Genomic DNA, 19,079 nt, shown 5'->3' with positions numbered 1-19,079 from the left:
CATTAGACGAAAAAAAAGAAGAAAAAGAAGAATAATACGCCCAGAAAAGAGGCGAAAAGGAGAAAAACGTAAAAAAACGTGAAAAAAAAGTAAGAGGAAGAGAAGGGAAAAAAAGGTGGAAATGGGTTTAAAAGTGATTTCGGCGGAGAAATATATATATATATATATATATATATATATATATATATATATGCGCACACACACACATAGATATAAACGTATTCTCCGTTGAGATATTGCAGCCGCTGCTGTGTCCAGGCCCAGGAGCCTTAGCACTGTGCTGTGATGTCACTCAATACCACTGACATCACTAGGTGTAAACAACATCTCTCCTTTGCTGTGTATGTGACTATGGAGCTGTTTGGTGATGTCGTCTATTACGGCCTTCATAGAAGCAACAGGAGATTGTTGCATCCATCTTGAACCCTCAGAACTACAGTGCTATGATGTCACTCACTTCCACAGGCCTTGCAGAGTGTAAACAACAACAACCCAGCTTTGTTGTGTATGTAACCAAAGGGATTTGTGATGTCACCTAGAACCTTCACAGCAGCGACAGCTTTATGAGGAGCATCAGCACTGCTCTGCCTGAGCAGAACCATCACCGCCATAGGTTGTCAAATAACCCGGATTTAACCCACACAGGTAAGTCCAATGGGGTGCAGGCATGTCCTCTATGCTTACAGCTTCCCGTGGGTGTTGGTTTGATACCGTTTGGGGACAGCCAAGGAGGCATCTGCAGGCAACAAAGGTAGGTGTGTGCTTGTGTGTGTGTTTCCTATGCAGATCCTAAGCCCAGTGTCACATGCAAGTAGGAGGAGTAAGAAGGGTTCCTGGCAAATCCGGGTTATGGATTGCATTTAAAAAGGCCCCGTGGGAGTGCAATGGGCCCCTGTCTTGCTGCTTAGCAATAATGGTATGGGTTTAGGTTCTGCTGTGTGTACTGGTGGTTGACTGCCCCCCAGCCCAGAGTGTGCATGGAAAATTGTCTGGCAGCCTCCCTGACAGCAAGCAGTGATAGTGCCCATGAAGGGGACCTTGTTGGGCCCGCCCCTTTCACGGTTATCGCTTCTCGGCCTTTTGGCTAAGATCAAGTGTAGTATCTGTTCTTATCAGTTTAATATCTGATACGTCCCCTATCTGGGGACCATATATTAAATGGATTTTTGAGAACGGGGGCCGATTTCGAAGCTTGCTTCCGTCGCCCTATGCATTGACCCGATATGGCAGTATCTTCGGGTACAGTGCACCACCCCCTTACAGGGTTAAAAAGAAAGATTCCTACTTTCATTGCTACCTGCTTGCTGGCTAGCCAGCTAGCCAGCCCTGTGGGCCTTGCTGCTGCTGCAGCCAATAAACAAAAGGTGGTGCTGCTGCTGCTTCTGCTGCTTCTGCTTCTGCTTGTGTCTGGCCCCTGTTGGAGCGTCCAGGCACAGGACTTCTGCTGCTGCTGACTAAATGGCCTCCTTAATTGGATCATTTGAGTAGCCAGCACACCTGTGCAGGTAGGGCATGACATGATAGGCAGCTGCCTTGATAGCGGGTGGGTGCTGAATGTTCCTAATTGACAAAATAAGATTAATGCTTATGAAGAAATATAAAATCTCATCCCTTCCCCAATATCGCGCCACACCCCTACCCCTTAATTCCCTGGTTGAACGTGATGGACATATGTCTTTTTTCGACCGTACTAACTATGTATCAATGTAACATAACATGGGGGGGGGGGGGGGTCTCCTGGCTGTTCACACAGGTGTGTCATTGCTGTACATTGACCATGCATTGCTTCTGTGGTATTGCAAAGGCAAAGACAAATGCTTCCAGCCATCCATTGCACTAATGGATTGGTCATCAGCTGGCTGTCTATGTCCCGCATCAATATAGACCAAAGTACAGAGGGTTAGGCTATGCTATTGTGCACCTACCTGATGCATCAGAAGGTGCGAGGCCCTTGCTAAATTCTGTGCACAGACTTTGAGATCTATGCTTTAGACTGTATCTAAACCTGCTCCAACATGGACTGACATTCTGGCCTACTTTCAGCCGATGCGACTTGTCTGTCGCTGAACAGTCGCTTTTTATGTATTCAGCACCTATGTATAATGTTGTAAAAATGCTCTAGAAGCTAAAGTCGCAGAAATGTCACACATATTTGGCCTGCAACTTTCTGTGCGACAAATTCAGACAGGAAAAATCAGTATAAATCCTTAGAAAATTATCCCCCAGTGTCTCCATCTGCTGGCGGTATTGAATAAGCATTGCTGCACTGATGGGGTATGCATTAGACGAAAAAAAAGAAGAAAAAGAAGAATAATACGCCCAGAAAAGAGGCGAAAAGGAGAAAAACGTAAAAAAACGTGAAAAAAAAGTAAGAGGAAGAGAAGGGAAAAAAAGGTGGAAATGGGTTTAAAAGTGATTTCGGCGGAGAAATATATATATATATATATATATATATATATATATATATATATATGCGCACACACACACATAGATATAAACGTATTCTCCGTTGAGATATTGCAGCCGCTGCTGTGTCCAGGCCCAGGAGCCTTAGCACTGTGCTGTGATGTCACTCAATACCACTGACATCACTAGGTGTAAACAACATCTCTCCTTTGCTGTGTATGTGACTATGGAGCTGTTTGGTGATGTCGTCTATTACGGCCTTCATAGAAGCAACAGGAGATTGTTGCATCCATCTTGAACCCTCAGAACTACAGTGCTATGATGTCACTCACTTCCACAGGCCTTGCAGAGTGTAAACAACAACAACCCAGCTTTGTTGTGTATGTAACCAAAGGGATTTGTGATGTCACCTAGAACCTTCACAGCAGCGACAGCTTTATGAGGAGCATCAGCACTGCTCTGCCTGAGCAGAACCATCACCGCCATAGGTTGTCAAATAACCCGGATTTAACCCACACAGGTAAGTCCAATGGGGTGCAGGCATGTCCTCTATGCTTACAGCTTCCCGTGGGTGTTGGTTTGATACCGTTTGGGGACAGCCAAGGAGGCATCTGCAGGCAACAAAGGTAGGTGTGTGCTTGTGTGTGTGTTTCCTATGCAGATCCTAAGCCCAGTGTCACATGCAAGTAGGAGGAGTAAGAAGGGTTCCTGGCAAATCCGGGTTATGGATTGCATTTAAAAAGGCCCCGTGGGAGTGCAATGGGCCCCTGTCTTGCTGCTTAGCAATAATGGTATGGGTTTAGGTTCTGCTGTGTGTACTGGTGGTTGACTGCCCCCCAGCCCAGAGTGTGCATGGAAAATTGTCTGGCAGCCTCCCTGACAGCAAGCAGTGATAGTGCCCATGAAGGGGACCTTGTTGGGCCCGCCCCTTTCACGGTTATCGCTTCTCGGCCTTTTGGCTAAGATCAAGTGTAGTATCTGTTCTTATCAGTTTAATATCTGATACGTCCCCTATCTGGGGACCATATATTAAATGGATTTTTGAGAACGGGGGCCGATTTCGAAGCTTGCTTCCGTCGCCCTATGCATTGACCCGATATGGCAGTATCTTCGGGTACAGTGCACCACCCCCTTACAGGGTTAAAAAGAAAGATTCCTACTTTCATTGCTACCTGCTTGCTGGCTAGCCAGCTAGCCAGCCCTGTGGGCCTTGCTGCTGCTGCAGCCAATAAACAAAAGGTGGTGCTGCTGCTGCTTCTGCTGCTTCTGCTTCTGCTTGTGTCTGGCCCCTGTTGGAGCGTCCAGGCACAGGACTTCTGCTGCTGCTGACTAAATGGCCTCCTTAATTGGATCATTTGAGTAGCCAGCACACCTGTGCAGGTAGGGCATGACATGATAGGCAGCTGCCTTGATAGCGGGTGGGTGCTGAATGTTCCTAATTGACAAAATAAGATTAATGCTTATGAAGAAATATAAAATCTCATCCCTTCCCCAATATCGCGCCACACCCCTACCCCTTAATTCCCTGGTTGAACGTGATGGACATATGTCTTTTTTCGACCGTACTAACTATGTAACTATGTAACATAACATGGGGGGGGGGGGGGGTCTCCTGGCTGTTCACACAGGTGTGTCATTGCTGTACATTGACCATGCATTGCTTCTGTGGTATTGCAAAGGCAAAGACAAATGCTTCCAGCCATCCATTGCACTAATGGATTGGTCATCAGCTGGCTGTCTATGTCCCGCATCAATATAGACCAAAGTACAGAGGGTTAGGCTATGCTATTGTGCACCTACCTGATGCATCAGAAGGTGCGAGGCCCTTGCTAAATTCTGTGCACAGACTTTGAGATCTATGCTTTAGACTGTATCTAAACCTGCTCCAACATGGACTGACATTCTGGCCTACTTTCAGCCGATGCGACTTGTCTGTCGCTGAACAGTCGCTTTTTATGTATTCAGCACCTATGTATAATGTTGTAAAAATGCTCTAGAAGCTAAAGTCGCAGAAATGTCACACATATTTGGCCTGCAACTTTCTGTGCGACAAATTCAGACAGGAAAAATCAGTATAAATCCTTAGAAAATTATCCCCCAGTGTCTCCATCTGCTGGCGGTATTGAATAAGCATTGCTGCACTGATGGGGTATGCATTAGACGAAAAAAAAGAAGAAAAAGAAGAATAATACGCCCAGAAAAGAGGCGAAAAGGAGAAAAACGTAAAAAAACGTGAAAAAAAAGTAAGAGGAAGAGAAGGGAAAAAAAGGTGGAAATGGGTTTAAAAGTGATTTCGGCGGAGAAATATATATATATATATATATATATATATATATATATATATATATGCGCACACACACACATAGATATAAACGTATTCTCCGTTGAGATATTGCAGCCGCTGCTGTGTCCAGGCCCAGGAGCCTTAGCACTGTGCTGTGATGTCACTCAATACCACTGACATCACTAGGTGTAAACAACATCTCTCCTTTGCTGTGTATGTGACTATGGAGCTGTTTGGTGATGTCGTCTATTACGGCCTTCATAGAAGCAACAGGAGATTGTTGCATCCATCTTGAACCCTCAGAACTACAGTGCTATGATGTCACTCACTTCCACAGGCCTTGCAGAGTGTAAACAACAACAACCCAGCTTTGTTGTGTATGTAACCAAAGGGATTTGTGATGTCACCTAGAACCTTCACAGCAGCGACAGCTTTATGAGGAGCATCAGCACTGCTCTGCCTGAGCAGAACCATCACCGCCATAGGTTGTCAAATAACCCGGATTTAACCCACACAGGTAAGTCCAATGGGGTGCAGGCATGTCCTCTATGCTTACAGCTTCCCGTGGGTGTTGGTTTGATACCGTTTGGGGACAGCCAAGGAGGCATCTGCAGGCAACAAAGGTAGGTGTGTGCTTGTGTGTGTGTTTCCTATGCAGATCCTAAGCCCAGTGTCACATGCAAGTAGGAGGAGTAAGAAGGGTTCCTGGCAAATCCGGGTTATGGATTGCATTTAAAAAGGCCCCGTGGGAGTGCAATGGGCCCCTGTCTTGCTGCTTAGCAATAATGGTATGGGTTTAGGTTCTGCTGTGTGTACTGGTGGTTGACTGCCCCCCAGCCCAGAGTGTGCATGGAAAATTGTCTGGCAGCCTCCCTGACAGCAAGCAGTGATAGTGCCCATGAAGGGGACCTTGTTGGGCCCGCCCCTTTCACGGTTATCGCTTCTCGGCCTTTTGGCTAAGATCAAGTGTAGTATCTGTTCTTATCAGTTTAATATCTGATACGTCCCCTATCTGGGGACCATATATTAAATGGATTTTTGAGAACGGGGGCCGATTTCGAAGCTTGCTTCCGTCGCCCTATGCATTGACCCGATATGGCAGTATCTTCGGGTACAGTGCACCACCCCCTTACAGGGTTAAAAAGAAAGATTCCTACTTTCATTGCTACCTGCTTGCTGGCTAGCCAGCTAGCCAGCCCTGTGGGCCTTGCTGCTGCTGCAGCCAATAAACAAAAGGTGGTGCTGCTGCTGCTTCTGCTGCTTCTGCTTCTGCTTGTGTCTGGCCCCTGTTGGAGCGTCCAGGCACAGGACTTCTGCTGCTGCTGACTAAATGGCCTCCTTAATTGGATCATTTGAGTAGCCAGCACACCTGTGCAGGTAGGGCATGACATGATAGGCAGCTGCCTTGATAGCGGGTGGGTGCTGAATGTTCCTAATTGACAAAATAAGATTAATGCTTATGAAGAAATATAAAATCTCATCCCTTCCCCAATATCGCGCCACACCCCTACCCCTTAATTCCCTGGTTGAACGTGATGGACATATGTCTTTTTTCGACCGTACTAACTATGTAACTATGTAACATAACATGGGGGGGGGGGGGGGGGGTCTCCTGGCTGTTCACACAGGTGTGTCATTGCTGTACATTGACCATGCATTGCTTCTGTGGTATTGCAAAGGCAAAGACAAATGCTTCCAGCCATCCATTGCACTAATGGATTGGTCATCAGCTGGCTGTCTATGTCCCGCATCAATATAGACCAAAGTACAGAGGGTTAGGCTATGCTATTGTGCACCTACCTGATGCATCAGAAGGTGCGAGGCCCTTGCTAAATTCTGTGCACAGACTTTGAGATCTATGCTTTAGACTGTATCTAAACCTGCTCCAACATGGACTGACATTCTGGCCTACTTTCAGCCGATGCGACTTGTCTGTCGCTGAACAGTCGCTTTTTATGTATTCAGCACCTATGTATAATGTTGTAAAAATGCTCTAGAAGCTAAAGTCGCAGAAATGTCACACATATTTGGCCTGCAACTTTCTGTGCGACAAATTCAGACAGGAAAAATCAGTATAAATCCTTAGAAAATTATCCCCCAGTGTCTCCATCTGCTGGCGGTATTGAATAAGCATTGCTGCACTGATGGGGTATGCATTAGACGAAAAAAAAGAAGAAAAAGAAGAATAATACGCCCAGAAAAGAGGCGAAAAGGAGAAAAACGTAAAAAAACGTGAAAAAAAAGTAAGAGGAAGAGAAGGGAAAAAAAGGTGGAAATGGGTTTAAAAGTGATTTCGGCGGAGAAATATATATATATATATATATATATATATATATATATATATATGCGCACACACACACATAGATATAAACGTATTCTCCGTTGAGATATTGCAGCCGCTGCTGTGTCCAGGCCCAGGAGCCTTAGCACTGTGCTGTGATGTCACTCAATACCACTGACATCACTAGGTGTAAACAACATCTCTCCTTTGCTGTGTATGTGACTATGGAGCTGTTTGGTGATGTCGTCTATTACGGCCTTCATAGAAGCAACAGGAGATTGTTGCATCCATCTTGAACCCTCAGAACTACAGTGCTATGATGTCACTCACTTCCACAGGCCTTGCAGAGTGTAAACAACAACAACCCAGCTTTGTTGTGTATGTAACCAAAGGGATTTGTGATGTCACCTAGAACCTTCACAGCAGCGACAGCTTTATGAGGAGCATCAGCACTGCTCTGCCTGAGCAGAACCATCACCGCCATAGGTTGTCAAATAACCCGGATTTAACCCACACAGGTAAGTCCAATGGGGTGCAGGCATGTCCTCTATGCTTACAGCTTCCCGTGGGTGTTGGTTTGATACCGTTTGGGGACAGCCAAGGAGGCATCTGCAGGCAACTTAGGTAGGTGTGTGCTTGTGTGTGTGTTTCCTATGCAGATCCTAAGCCCAGTGTCACATGCAAGTAGGAGGAGTAAGAAGGGTTCCTGGCAAATCCGGGTTATGGATTGCATTTAAAAAGGCCCCGTGGGAGTGCAATGGGCCCCTGTCTTGCTGCTTAGCAATAATGGTATGGGTTTAGGTTCTGCTGTGTGTACTGGTGGTTGACTGCCCCCCAGCCCAGAGTGTGCATGGAAAATTGTCTGGCAGCCTCCCTGACAGCAAGCAGTGATAGTGCCCATGAAGGGGACCTTGTTGGGCCCGCCCCTTTCACGGTTATCGCTTCTCGGCCTTTTGGCTAAGATCAAGTGTAGTATCTGTTCTTATCAGTTTAATATCTGATACGTCCCCTATCTGGGGACCATATATTAAATGGATTTTTGAGAACGGGGGCCGATTTCGAAGCTTGCTTCCGTCGCCCTATGCATTGACCCGATATGGCAGTATCTTCGGGTACAGTGCACCACCCCCTTACAGGGTTAAAAAGAAAGATTCCTACTTTCATTGCTACCTGCTTGCTGGCTAGCCAGCTAGCCAGCCCTGTGGGCCTTGCTGCTGCTGCAGCCAATAAACAAAAGGTGGTGCTGCTGCTGCTTCTGCTGCTTCTGCTTCTGCTTGTGTCTGGCCCCTGTTGGAGCGTCCAGGCACAGGACTTCTGCTGCTGCTGACTAAATGGCCTCCTTAATTGGATCATTTGAGTAGCCAGCACACCTGTGCAGGTAGGGCATGACATGATAGGCAGCTGCCTTGATAGCGGGTGGGTGCTGAATGTTCCTAATTGACAAAATAAGATTAATGCTTATGAAGAAATATAAAATCTCATCCCTTCCCCAATATCGCGCCACACCCCTACGCCTTAATTCCCTGGTTGAACGTGATGGACATATGTCTTTTTTCGACCGTACTAACTATGTAACTATGTAACATAACATGGGGGGGGGGGGTCTCCTGGCTGTTCACACAGGTGTGTCATTGCTGTACATTGACCATGCATTGCTTCTGTGGTATTGCAAAGGCAAAGACAAATGCTTCCAGCCATCCATTGCACTAATGGATTGGTCATCAGCTGGCTGTCTATGTCCCGCATCAATATAGACCAAAGTACAGAGGGTTAGGCTATGCTATTGTGCACCTACCTGATGCATCAGAAGGTGCGAGGCCCTTGCTAAATTCTGTGCACAGACTTTGAGATCTATGCTTTAGACTGTATCTAAACCTGCTCCAACATGGACTGACATTCTGGCCTACTTTCAGCCGATGCGACTTGTCTGTCGCTGAACAGTCGCTTTTTATGTATTCAGCACCTATGTATAATGTTGTAAAAATGCTCTAGAAGCTAAAGTCGCAGAAATGTCACACATATTTGGCCTGCAACTTTCTGTGCGACAAATTCAGACAGGAAAAATCAGTATAAATCCTTAGAAAATTATCCCCCAGTGTCTCCATCTGCTGGCGGTATTGAATAAGCATTGCTGCACTGATGGGGTATGCATTAGACGAAAAAAAAGAAGAAAAAGAAGAATAATACGCCCAGAAAAGAGGCGAAAAGGAGAAAAACGTAAAAAAACGTGAAAAAAAAGTAAGAGGAAGAGAAGGGAAAAAAAGGTGGAAATGGGTTTAAAAGTGATTTCGGCGGAGAAATATATATATATATATATATATATATATATATATATATATATATGCGCACACACACACATAGATATAAACGTATTCTCCGTTGAGATATTGCAGCCGCTGCTGTGTCCAGGCCCAGGAGCCTTAGCACTGTGCTGTGATGTCACTCAATACCACTGACATCACTAGGTGTAAACAACATCTCTCCTTTGCTGTGTATGTGACTATGGAGCTGTTTGGTGATGTCGTCTATTACGGCCTTCATAGAAGCAACAGGAGATTGTTGCATCCATCTTGAACCCTCAGAACTACAGTGCTATGATGTCACTCACTTCCACAGGCCTTGCAGAGTGTAAACAACAACAACCCAGCTTTGTTGTGTATGTAACCAAAGGGATTTGTGATGTCACCTAGAACCTTCACAGCAGCGACAGCTTTATGAGGAGCATCAGCACTGCTCTGCCTGAGCAGAACCATCACCGCCATAGGTTGTCAAATAACCCGGATTTAACCCACACAGGTAAGTCCAATGGGGTGCAGGCATGTCCTCTATGCTTACAGCTTCCCGTGGGTGTTGGTTTGATACCGTTTGGGGACAGCCAAGGAGGCATCTGCAGGCAACAAAGGTAGGTGTGTGCTTGTGTGTGTGTTTCCTATGCAGATCCTAAGCCCAGTGTCACATGCAAGTAGGAGGAGTAAGAAGGGTTCCTGGCAAATCCGGGTTATGGATTGCATTTAAAAAGGCCCCGTGGGAGTGCAATGGGCCCCTGTCTTGCTGCTTAGCAATAATGGTATGGGTTTAGGTTCTGCTGTGTGTACTGGTGGTTGACTGCCCCCCAGCCCAGAGTGTGCATGGAAAATTGTCTGGCAGCCTCCCTGACAGCAAGCAGTGATAGTGCCCATGAAGGGGACCTTGTTGGGCCCGCCCCTTTCACGGTTATCGCTTCTCGGCCTTTTGGCTAAGATCAAGTGTAGTATCTGTTCTTATCAGTTTAATATCTGATACGTCCCCTATCTGGGGACCATATATTAAATGGATTTTTGAGAACGGGGGCCGATTTCGAAGCTTGCTTCCGTCGCCCTATGCATTGACCCGATATGGCAGTATCTTCGGGTACAGTGCACCACCCCCTTACAGGGTTAAAAAGAAAGATTCCTACTTTCATTGCTACCTGCTTGCTGGCTAGCCAGCTAGCCAGCCCTGTGGGCCTTGCTGCTGCTGCAGCCAATAAACAAAAGGTGGTGCTGCTGCTGCTTCTGCTGCTTCTGCTTCTGCTTGTGTCTGGCCCCTGTTGGAGCGTCCAGGCACAGGACTTCTGCTGCTGCTGACTAAATGGCCTCCTTAATTGGATCATTTGAGTAGCCAGCACACCTGTGCAGGTAGGGCATGACATGATAGGCAGCTGCCTTGATAGCGGGTGGGTGCTGAATGTTCCTAATTGACAAAATAAGATTAATGCTTATGAAGAAATATAAAATCTCATCCCTTCCCCAATATCGCGCCACACCCCTACCCCTTAATTCCCTGGTTGAACGTGATGGACATATGTCTTTTTTCGACCGTACTAACTATGTAACTATGTAACATAACATGGGGGGGGGGGGGTCTCCTGGCTGTTCACACAGGTGTGTCATTGCTGTACATTGACCATGCATTGCTTCTGTGGTATTGCAAAGGCAAAGACAAATGCTTCCAGCCATCCATTGCACTAATGGATTGGTCATCAGCTGGCTGTCTATGTCCCGCATCAATATAGACCAAAGTACAGAGGGTTAGGCTATGCTATTGTGCACCTACCTGATGCATCAGAAGGTGCGAGGCCCTTGCTAAATTCTGTGCACAGACTTTGAGATCTATGCTTTAGACTGTATCTAAACCTGCTCCAACATGGACTGACATTCTGGCCTACTTTCAGCCGATGCGACTTGTCTGTCGCTGAACAGTCGCTTTTTATGTATTCAGCACCTATGTATAATGTTGTAAAAATGCTCTAGAAGCTAAAGTCGCAGAAATGTCACACATATTTGGCCTGCAACTTTCTGTGCGACAAATTCAGACAGGAAAAATCAGTATAAATCCTTAGAAAATTATCCCCCAGTGTCTCCATCTGCTGGCGGTATTGAATAAGCATTGCTGCACTGATGGGGTATGCATTAGACGAAAAAAAAGAAGAAAAAGAAGAATAATACGCCCAGAAAAGAGGCGAAAAGGAGAAAAACGTAAAAAAACGTGAAAAAAAAGTAAGAGGAAGAGAAGGGAAAAAAAGGTGGAAATGGGTTTAAAAGTGATTTCGGCGGAGAAATATATATATATATATATATATATATATATATATATATATATATGCGCACACACACACATAGATATAAACGTATTCTCCGTTGAGATATTGCAGCCGCTGCTGTGTCCAGGCCCAGGAGCCTTAGCACTGTGCTGTGATGTCACTCAATACCACTGACATCACTAGGTGTAAACAACATCTCTCCTTTGCTGTGTATGTGACTATGGAGCTGTTTGGTGATGTCGTCTATTACGGCCTTCATAGAAGCAACAGGAGATTGTTGCATCCATCTTGAACCCTCAGAACTACAGTGCTATGATGTCACTCACTTCCACAGGCCTTGCAGAGTGTAAACAACAACAACCCAGCTTTGTTGTGTATGTAACCAAAGGGATTTGTGATGTCACCTAGAACCTTCACAGCAGCGACAGCTTTATGAGGAGCATCAGCACTGCTCTGCCTGAGCAGAACCATCACCGCCATAGGTTGTCAAATAACCCGGATTTAACCCACACAGGTAAGTCCAATGGGGTGCAGGCATGTCCTCTATGCTTACAGCTTCCCGTGGGTGTTGGTTTGATACCGTTTGGGGACAGCCAAGGAGGCATCTGCAGGCAACAAAGGTAGGTGTGTGCTTGTGTGTGTGTTTCCTATGCAGATCCTAAGCCCAGTGTCACATGCAAGTAGGAGGAGTAAGAAGGGTTCCTGGCAAATCCGGGTTATGGATTGCATTTAAAAAGGCCCCGTGGGAGTGCAATGGGCCCCTGTCTTGCTGCTTAGCAATAATGGTATGGGTTTAGGTTCTGCTGTGTGTACTGGTGGTTGACTGCCCCCCAGCCCAGAGTGTGCATGGAAAATTGTCTGGCAGCCTCCCTGACAGCAAGCAGTGATAGTGCCCATGAAGGGGACCTTGTTGGGCCCGCCCCTTTCACGGTTATCGCTTCTCGGCCTTTTGGCTAAGATCAAGTGTAGTATCTGTTCTTATCAGTTTAATATCTGATACGTCCCCTATCTGGGGACCATATATTAAATGGATTTTTGAGAACGGGGGCCGATTTCGAAGCTTGCTTCCGTCGCCCTATGCATTGACCCGATATGGCAGTATCTTCGGGTACAGTGCACCACCCCCTTACAGGGTTAAAAAGAAAGATTCCTACTTTCATTGCTACCTGCTTGCTGGCTAGCCAGCTAGCCAGCCCTGTGGGCCTTGCTGCTGCTGCAGCCAATAAACAAAAGGTGGTGCTGCTGCTGCTTCTGCTGCTTCTGCTTCTGCTTGTGTCTGGCCCCTGTTGGAGCGTCCAGGCACAGGACTTCTGCTGCTGCTGACTAAATGGCCTCCTTAATTGGATCATTTGAGTAGCCAGCACACCTGTGCAGGTAGGGCATGACATGATAGGCAGCTGCCTTGATAGCGGGTGGGTGCTGAATGTTCCTAATTGACAAAATAAGATTAATGCTTATGAAGAAATATAAAATCTCATCCCTTCCCCAATATCGCGCCACACCCCTACCCCTTAATTCCCTGGTTGAACGTGATGGACATATGTCTTTTTTCGACCATACTAACTATGTAACTATGTAACATAACATGGGGGGGGGGGGGTCTCCTGGCTGTTCACACAGGTGTGTCATTGCTGTACATTGACCATGCATTGCTTCTGTGGTATTGCAAAGGCAAAGACAAATGCTTCCAGCCATCCATTGCACTAATGGATTGGTCATCAGCTGGCTGTCTATGTCCCGCATCAATATAGACCAAAGTACAGAGGGTTAGGCTATGCTATTGTGCACCTACCTGATGCATCAGAAGGTGCGAGGCCCTTGCTAAATTCTGTGCACAGACTTTGAGATCTATGCTTTAGACTGTATCTAAACCTGCTCCAACATGGACTGACATTCTGGCCTACTTTCAGCCGATGCGACTTGTCTGTCGCTGAACAGTCGCTTTTTATGTATTCAGCACCTATGTATAATGTTGTAAAAATGCTCTAGAAGCTAAAGTCGCAGAAATGTCACACATATTTGGCCTGCAACTTTCTGTGCGACAAATTCAGACAGGAAAAATCAGTATAAATCCTTAGAAAATTATCCCCCAGTGTCTCCATCTGCTGGCGGTATTGAATAAGCATTGCTGCACTGATGGGGTATGCATTAGACGGAAAAAAAGAAGAAAAAGAAGAATAATACGCCCAGAAAAGAGGCGAAAAGGAGAAAAACGTAAAAAAACGTGAAAAAAAAGTAAGAGGAAGAGAAGGGAAAAAAAGGTGGAAATGGGTTTAAAAGTGATTTCGGCGGAGAAATATATATATATATATATATATATATATATATATATATGCGCACACACACACATAGATATAAACGTATTCTCCGTTGAGATATTGCAGCCGCTGCTGTGTCCAGGCCCAGGAGCCTTAGCACTGTGCTGTGATGTCACTCAATACCACTGACATCACTAGGTGTAAACAACATCTCTCCTTTGCTGTGTATGTGACTATGGAGCTGTTTGGTGATGTCGTCTATTACGGCCTTCATAGAAGCAACAGGAGATTGTTGCATCCATCTTGAACCCTCAGAACTACAGTGCTATGATGTCACTCACTTCCACAGGCCTTGCAGAGTGTAAACAACAACAACCCAGCTTTGTTGTGTATGTAACCAAAGGGATTTGTGATGTCACCTAGAACCTTCACAGCAGCGACAGCTTTATGAGGAGCATCAGCACTGCTCTGCCTGAGCAGAACCATCACCGCCATAGGTTGTCAAATAACCCGGATTTAACCCACACAGGTAAGTCCAATGGGGTGCAGGCATGTCCTCTATGCTTACAGCTTCCCGTGGGTGTTGGTTTGATACCGTTTGGGGACAGCCAAGGAGGCATCTGCAGGCAACAAAGGTAGGTGTGTGCTTGTGTGTGTGTTTCCTATGCAGATCCTAAGCCCAGTGTCACATGCAAGTAGGAGGAGTAAGAAGGGTTCCTGGCAAATCCGGGTTATGGATTGCATTTAAAAAGGCCCCGTGGGAGTGCAATGGGCCCCTGTCTTGCTGCTTAGCAATAATGGTATGGGTTTAGGTTCTGCTGTGTGTACTGGTGGTTGACTGCCCCCCAGCCCAGAGTGTGCATGGAAAATTGTCTGGCAGCCTCCCTGACAGCAAGCAGTGATAGTGCCCATGAAGGGGACCTTGTTGGGCCCGCCCCTTTCACGGTTATCGCTTCTCGGCCTTTTGGCTAAGATCAAGTGTAGTATCTGTTCTTATCAGTTTAATATCTGATACGTCCCCTATCTGGGGACCATATATTAAATGGATTTTTGAGAACGGGGGCCGATTTCGAAGCTTGCTTCCGTCGCCCTATGCATTGACCCGATATGGCAGTATCTTCGGGTACAGTGCACCACCCCCTTACAGGGTTAAAAAGAAAGATTCCTACTTTCATTGCTACCTGCTTGCTGGCTAGCCAGCTAGCCAGCCCTGTGGGCCTTGCTGCTGCTGCTGCTGCTGCAGCCAAAAAACAAAAGGTGGTGCTGCTGCTGCTTCTGCTGCTTCTGCTTCTGCTTGTGTCTGGCCCCTGTTGGAGCGTCCAGGCACAGGACTTCTGCTGCTGCTGACTAAATGGCCTCCTTAATTGGATCATTTGAGTAGCCAGCACACCTGTGCAGGTAGGGCATGACATGATAGGCAGCTGCCTTGATAGCGGGTGGGTGCTGAATGTTCCTAATTGACAAAATAAGATTAATGCTTATGAAGAAATATAAAATCTCATCCCTTCCCCAATATCGCGCCACACCCCTACCCCTTAATTCCCTGGTTGAACGTGATGGACATATGTCTTTTTTCGACCGTACTAACTATGTAACTATGTAACATAACATGGGGGGGGGGGGGGGGTCTCCTGGCTGTTCACACAGGTGTGTCATTGCTGTACATTGACCATGCATTGCTTCTGTGGTATTGCAAAGGCAAAGACAAATGCTTCCAGCCATCCATTGCACTAATGGATTGGTCATCAGCTGGCTGTCTATGTCCCGCATCAATATAGACCAAAGTACAGAGGGTTAGGCTATGCTATTGTGCACCTACCTGATGCATCAGAAGGTGCGAGGCCCTTGCTAAATTCTGTGCACAGACTTTGAGATCTATGCTTTAGACTGTATCTAAACCTGCTCCAACATGGACTGACATTCTGGCCTACTTTCAGCCGATGCGACTTGTCTGTCGCTGAACAGTCGCTTTTTATGTATTCAGCACCTATGTATAATGTTGTAAAAATGCTCTAGAAGCTAAAGTCGCAGAAATGTCACACATATTTGGCCTGCAACTTTCTGTGCGACAAATTCAGACAGGAAAAATCAGTATAAATCCTTAGAAAATTATCCCCCAGTGTCTCCATCTGCTGGCGGTATTGAATAAGCATTGCTGCACTGATGGGGTATGCATTAGACGAAAAAAAAAAAGAAAAAGAAGAATAATACGCCCAGAAAAGAGGCGAAAAGGAGAAAAACGTAAAAAAACGTGAAAAAAAAGTAAGAGGAAGAGAAGGGAAAAAAAGGTGGAAATGGGTTTAAAAGTGATTTCGGCGGAGAAATATATATATATATATATATATATATATATATATATATGCGCACACACACACATAGATATAAACGTATTCTCCGTTGAGATATTGCAGCCGCTGCTGTGTCCAGGCCCAGGAGCCTTAGCACTGTGCTGTGATGTCACTCAATACCACTGACATCACTAGGTGTAAACAACATCTCTCCTTTGCTGTGTATGTGACTATGGAGCTGTTTGGTGATGTCGTCTATTACGGCCTTCATAGAAGCAACAGGAGATTGTTGCATCCATCTTGAACCCTCAGAACTACAGTGCTATGATGTCACTCACTTCCACAGGCCTTGCAGAGTGTAAACAACAACAACCCAGCTTTGTTGTGTATGTAACCAAAGGGATTTGTGATGTCACCTAGAACCTTCACAGCAGCGACAGCTTTATGAGGAGCATCAGCACTGCTCTGCCTGAGCAGAACCATCACCGCCATAGGTTGTCAAATAACCCGGATTTAACCCACACAGGTAAGTCCAATGGGGTGCAGGCATGTCCTCTATGCTTACAGCTTCCCGTGGGTGTTGGTTTGATACCGTTTGGGGACAGCCAAGGAGGCATCTGCAGGCAACAAAGGTAGGTGTGTGCTTGTGTGTGTGTTTCCTATGCAGATCCTAAGCCCAGTGTCACATGCAAGTAGGAGGAGTAAGAAGGGTTCCTGGCAAATCCGGGTTATGGATTGCATTTAAAAAGGCCCCGTGGGAGTGCAATGGGCCCCTGTCTTGCTGCTTAGCAATAATGGTATGGGTTTAGGTTCTGCTGTGTGTACTGGTGGTTGACTGCCCCCCAGCCCAGAGTGTGCATGGAAAATTGTCTGGCAGCCTCCCTGACAGCAAGCAGTGATAGTGCCCATGAAGGGGACCTTGTTGGGCCCGCCCCTTTCACGGTTATCGCTTCTCGGCCTTTTGGCTAAGATCAAGTGTAGTATCTGTTCTTATCAGTTTAATATCTGATACGTCCCCTATCTGGGGACCATATATTAAATGGATTTTTGAGAACGGGGGCCGATTTCGAAGCTTGCTTCCGTCGCCCTATGCATTGACCCGATATGGCAGTATCTTCGGGTACAGTGCACCACCCCCTTACAGGGTTAAAAAGAAAGATTCCTACTTTCATTGCTACCTGCTTGCTGGCTAGCCAGCTAGCCAGCCCTGTGGGCCTTGCTGCTGCTGCAGCCAATAAACAAAAGGTGGTGCTGCTGCTGCTTCTGCTGCTTCTGCTTCTGCTTGTGTCTGGCCCCTGTTGGAGCGTCCAGGCACAGGACTTCTGCTGCTGCTGACTAAATGGCCTCCTTAATTGGATCATTTGAGTAGCCAGCACACCTGTGCAGGTAGGGCATGACATGATAGGCAGCTGCCTTGATAGCGGGTGGGTGCTGAATGTTCCTAATTGACAAAATAAGATTAATGCTTATGAAGAAATATAAAATCTCATCCCTTCCCCAATATCGCGCCACACCCCTACCCCTTAATTCCCTGGTTGAACGTGATGGACATATGTCTTTTTTCGACCGTACTAACTATGTAACTATGTAACATAACATGGGGGGGGGGGGGGGGTCTCCTGGCTGTTCACACAGGTGTGTCATTGCTGTACATTGACCATGCATTGCTTCTGTGGTATTGCAAAGGCAAAGACAAATGCTTCCAGCCATCCATTGCACTAATGGATTGGTCATCAGCTGGCTGTCTATGTCCCGCATCAATATAGACCAAAGTACAGAGGGTTAGGCTATGCTATTGTGCACCTACCTGATGCATCAGAAGGTGCGAGGCCCTTGCTAAATTCTGTGCACAGACTTTGAGATCTATGCTTTAGACTGTATCTAAACCTGCTCCAACATGGACTGACATTCTGGCCTACTTTCAGCCGATGCGACTTGTCTGTCGCTGAACAGTCGCTTTTTATGTATTCAGCACCTATGTATAATGTTGTAAAAATGCTCTAGAAGCTAAAGTCGCAGAAATGTCACACATATTTGGCCTGCAACTTTCTGTGCGACAAATTCAGACAGGAAAAATCAGTATAAATCCTTAGAAAATTATCCCCCAGTGTCTCCATCTGCTGGCGGTATTGAATAAGCATTGCTGCACTGATGGGGTATGCATTAGACGAAAAAAAAGAAGAAAAAGAAGAATAATACGCCCAGAAAAGAGGCGAAAAGGAGAAAAACGTAAAAAAACGTGAAAAAAAAGTAAGAGGAAGAGAAGGGAAAAAAAGGTGGAAATGGGTTTAAAAGTGATTTCGGCGGAGAAATATATATATATATATATATATATATATATATATATATATATATATATGCGCACACACACACATAGATATAAACGTATTCTCCGTTGAGATATTGCAGCCGCTGCTGTGTCCAGGCCCAGGAGCCTTAGCACTGTGCTGTGATGTCACTCAATACCACTGACATCACTAGGTGTAAACAACATCTCTCCTTTGCTGTGTATGTGACTATGGAGCTGTTTGGTGATGTCGTCTATTACGGCCTTCATAGAAGCAACAGGAGATTGTTGCATCCATCTTGAACCCTCAGAACTACAGTGCTATGATGTCACTCACTTCCACAGGCCTTGCAGAGTGTAAACAACAACAACCCAGCTTTGTTGTGTATGTAACCAAAGGGATTTGTGATGTCACCTAGAACCTTCACAGCAGCGACAGCTTTATGAGGAGCATCAGCACTGCTCTGCCTGAGCAGAACCATCACCGCCATAGGTTGTCAAATAACCTGGATTTAACCCACACAGGTAAGTCCAATGGGGTGCAGGCATGTCCTCTATGCTTACAGCTTCCCGTGGGTGTTGGTTTGATACCGTTTGGGGACAGCCAAGGAGGCATCTGCAGGCAACAAAGGTAGGTGTGTGCTTGTGTGTGTGTTTCCTATGCAGATCCTAAGCCCAGTGTCACATGCAAGTAGGAGGAGTAAGAAGGGTTCC

General features: G+C 46.1%; 8 non-coding genes across 8 annotated transcripts; all 8 read left to right on the top strand.

Moving 5' to 3' along the window:
• Positions 1–1,064: 1,064 nt before the first annotated feature.
• LOC130324332 (U2 spliceosomal RNA) lies at positions 1,065–1,255 on the top strand. Its single transcript, XR_008869354.1, has one exon. It is a non-coding gene; the product is annotated as a U2 spliceosomal RNA (small nuclear RNA).
• Positions 1,256–3,345: 2,090 nt separating this feature from the next.
• On the top strand, positions 3,346–3,536 carry LOC130324331 (U2 spliceosomal RNA). Its single transcript, XR_008869353.1, has one exon. It is a non-coding gene; the product is annotated as a U2 spliceosomal RNA (small nuclear RNA).
• Positions 3,537–5,626: 2,090 nt separating this feature from the next.
• Positions 5,627–5,817, top strand: LOC130324330 (U2 spliceosomal RNA). The gene has a single exon (XR_008869352.1). It is a non-coding gene; the product is annotated as a U2 spliceosomal RNA (small nuclear RNA).
• Positions 5,818–7,908: 2,091 nt separating this feature from the next.
• Positions 7,909–8,099, top strand: LOC130324329 (U2 spliceosomal RNA). Its single transcript, XR_008869351.1, has one exon. It is a non-coding gene; the product is annotated as a U2 spliceosomal RNA (small nuclear RNA).
• Positions 8,100–10,186: 2,087 nt separating this feature from the next.
• LOC130324328 (U2 spliceosomal RNA) lies at positions 10,187–10,377 on the top strand. Its single transcript, XR_008869350.1, has one exon. It is a non-coding gene; the product is annotated as a U2 spliceosomal RNA (small nuclear RNA).
• Positions 10,378–12,465: 2,088 nt separating this feature from the next.
• LOC130324326 (U2 spliceosomal RNA) lies at positions 12,466–12,656 on the top strand. The gene has a single exon (XR_008869349.1). It is a non-coding gene; the product is annotated as a U2 spliceosomal RNA (small nuclear RNA).
• Positions 12,657–14,738: 2,082 nt separating this feature from the next.
• LOC130324325 (U2 spliceosomal RNA) lies at positions 14,739–14,929 on the top strand. Its single transcript, XR_008869348.1, has one exon. It is a non-coding gene; the product is annotated as a U2 spliceosomal RNA (small nuclear RNA).
• Positions 14,930–17,023: 2,094 nt separating this feature from the next.
• Positions 17,024–17,214, top strand: LOC130324324 (U2 spliceosomal RNA). Its single transcript, XR_008869347.1, has one exon. It is a non-coding gene; the product is annotated as a U2 spliceosomal RNA (small nuclear RNA).
• The last annotated feature ends 1,865 nt before the right edge of the window (positions 17,215–19,079 follow it).

The sequence above is a fragment of the Hyla sarda genome, unplaced genomic scaffold (genome assembly GCF_029499605.1).
Source record: "Hyla sarda isolate aHylSar1 unplaced genomic scaffold, aHylSar1.hap1 scaffold_2635, whole genome shotgun sequence".
NCBI classification, from domain to species: domain Eukaryota; kingdom Metazoa; phylum Chordata; class Amphibia; order Anura; family Hylidae; genus Hyla; species Hyla sarda.
Note: the sequence above shows the minus strand (reverse complement) of the source record. Positions and strands in the feature narration are given on the sequence as shown.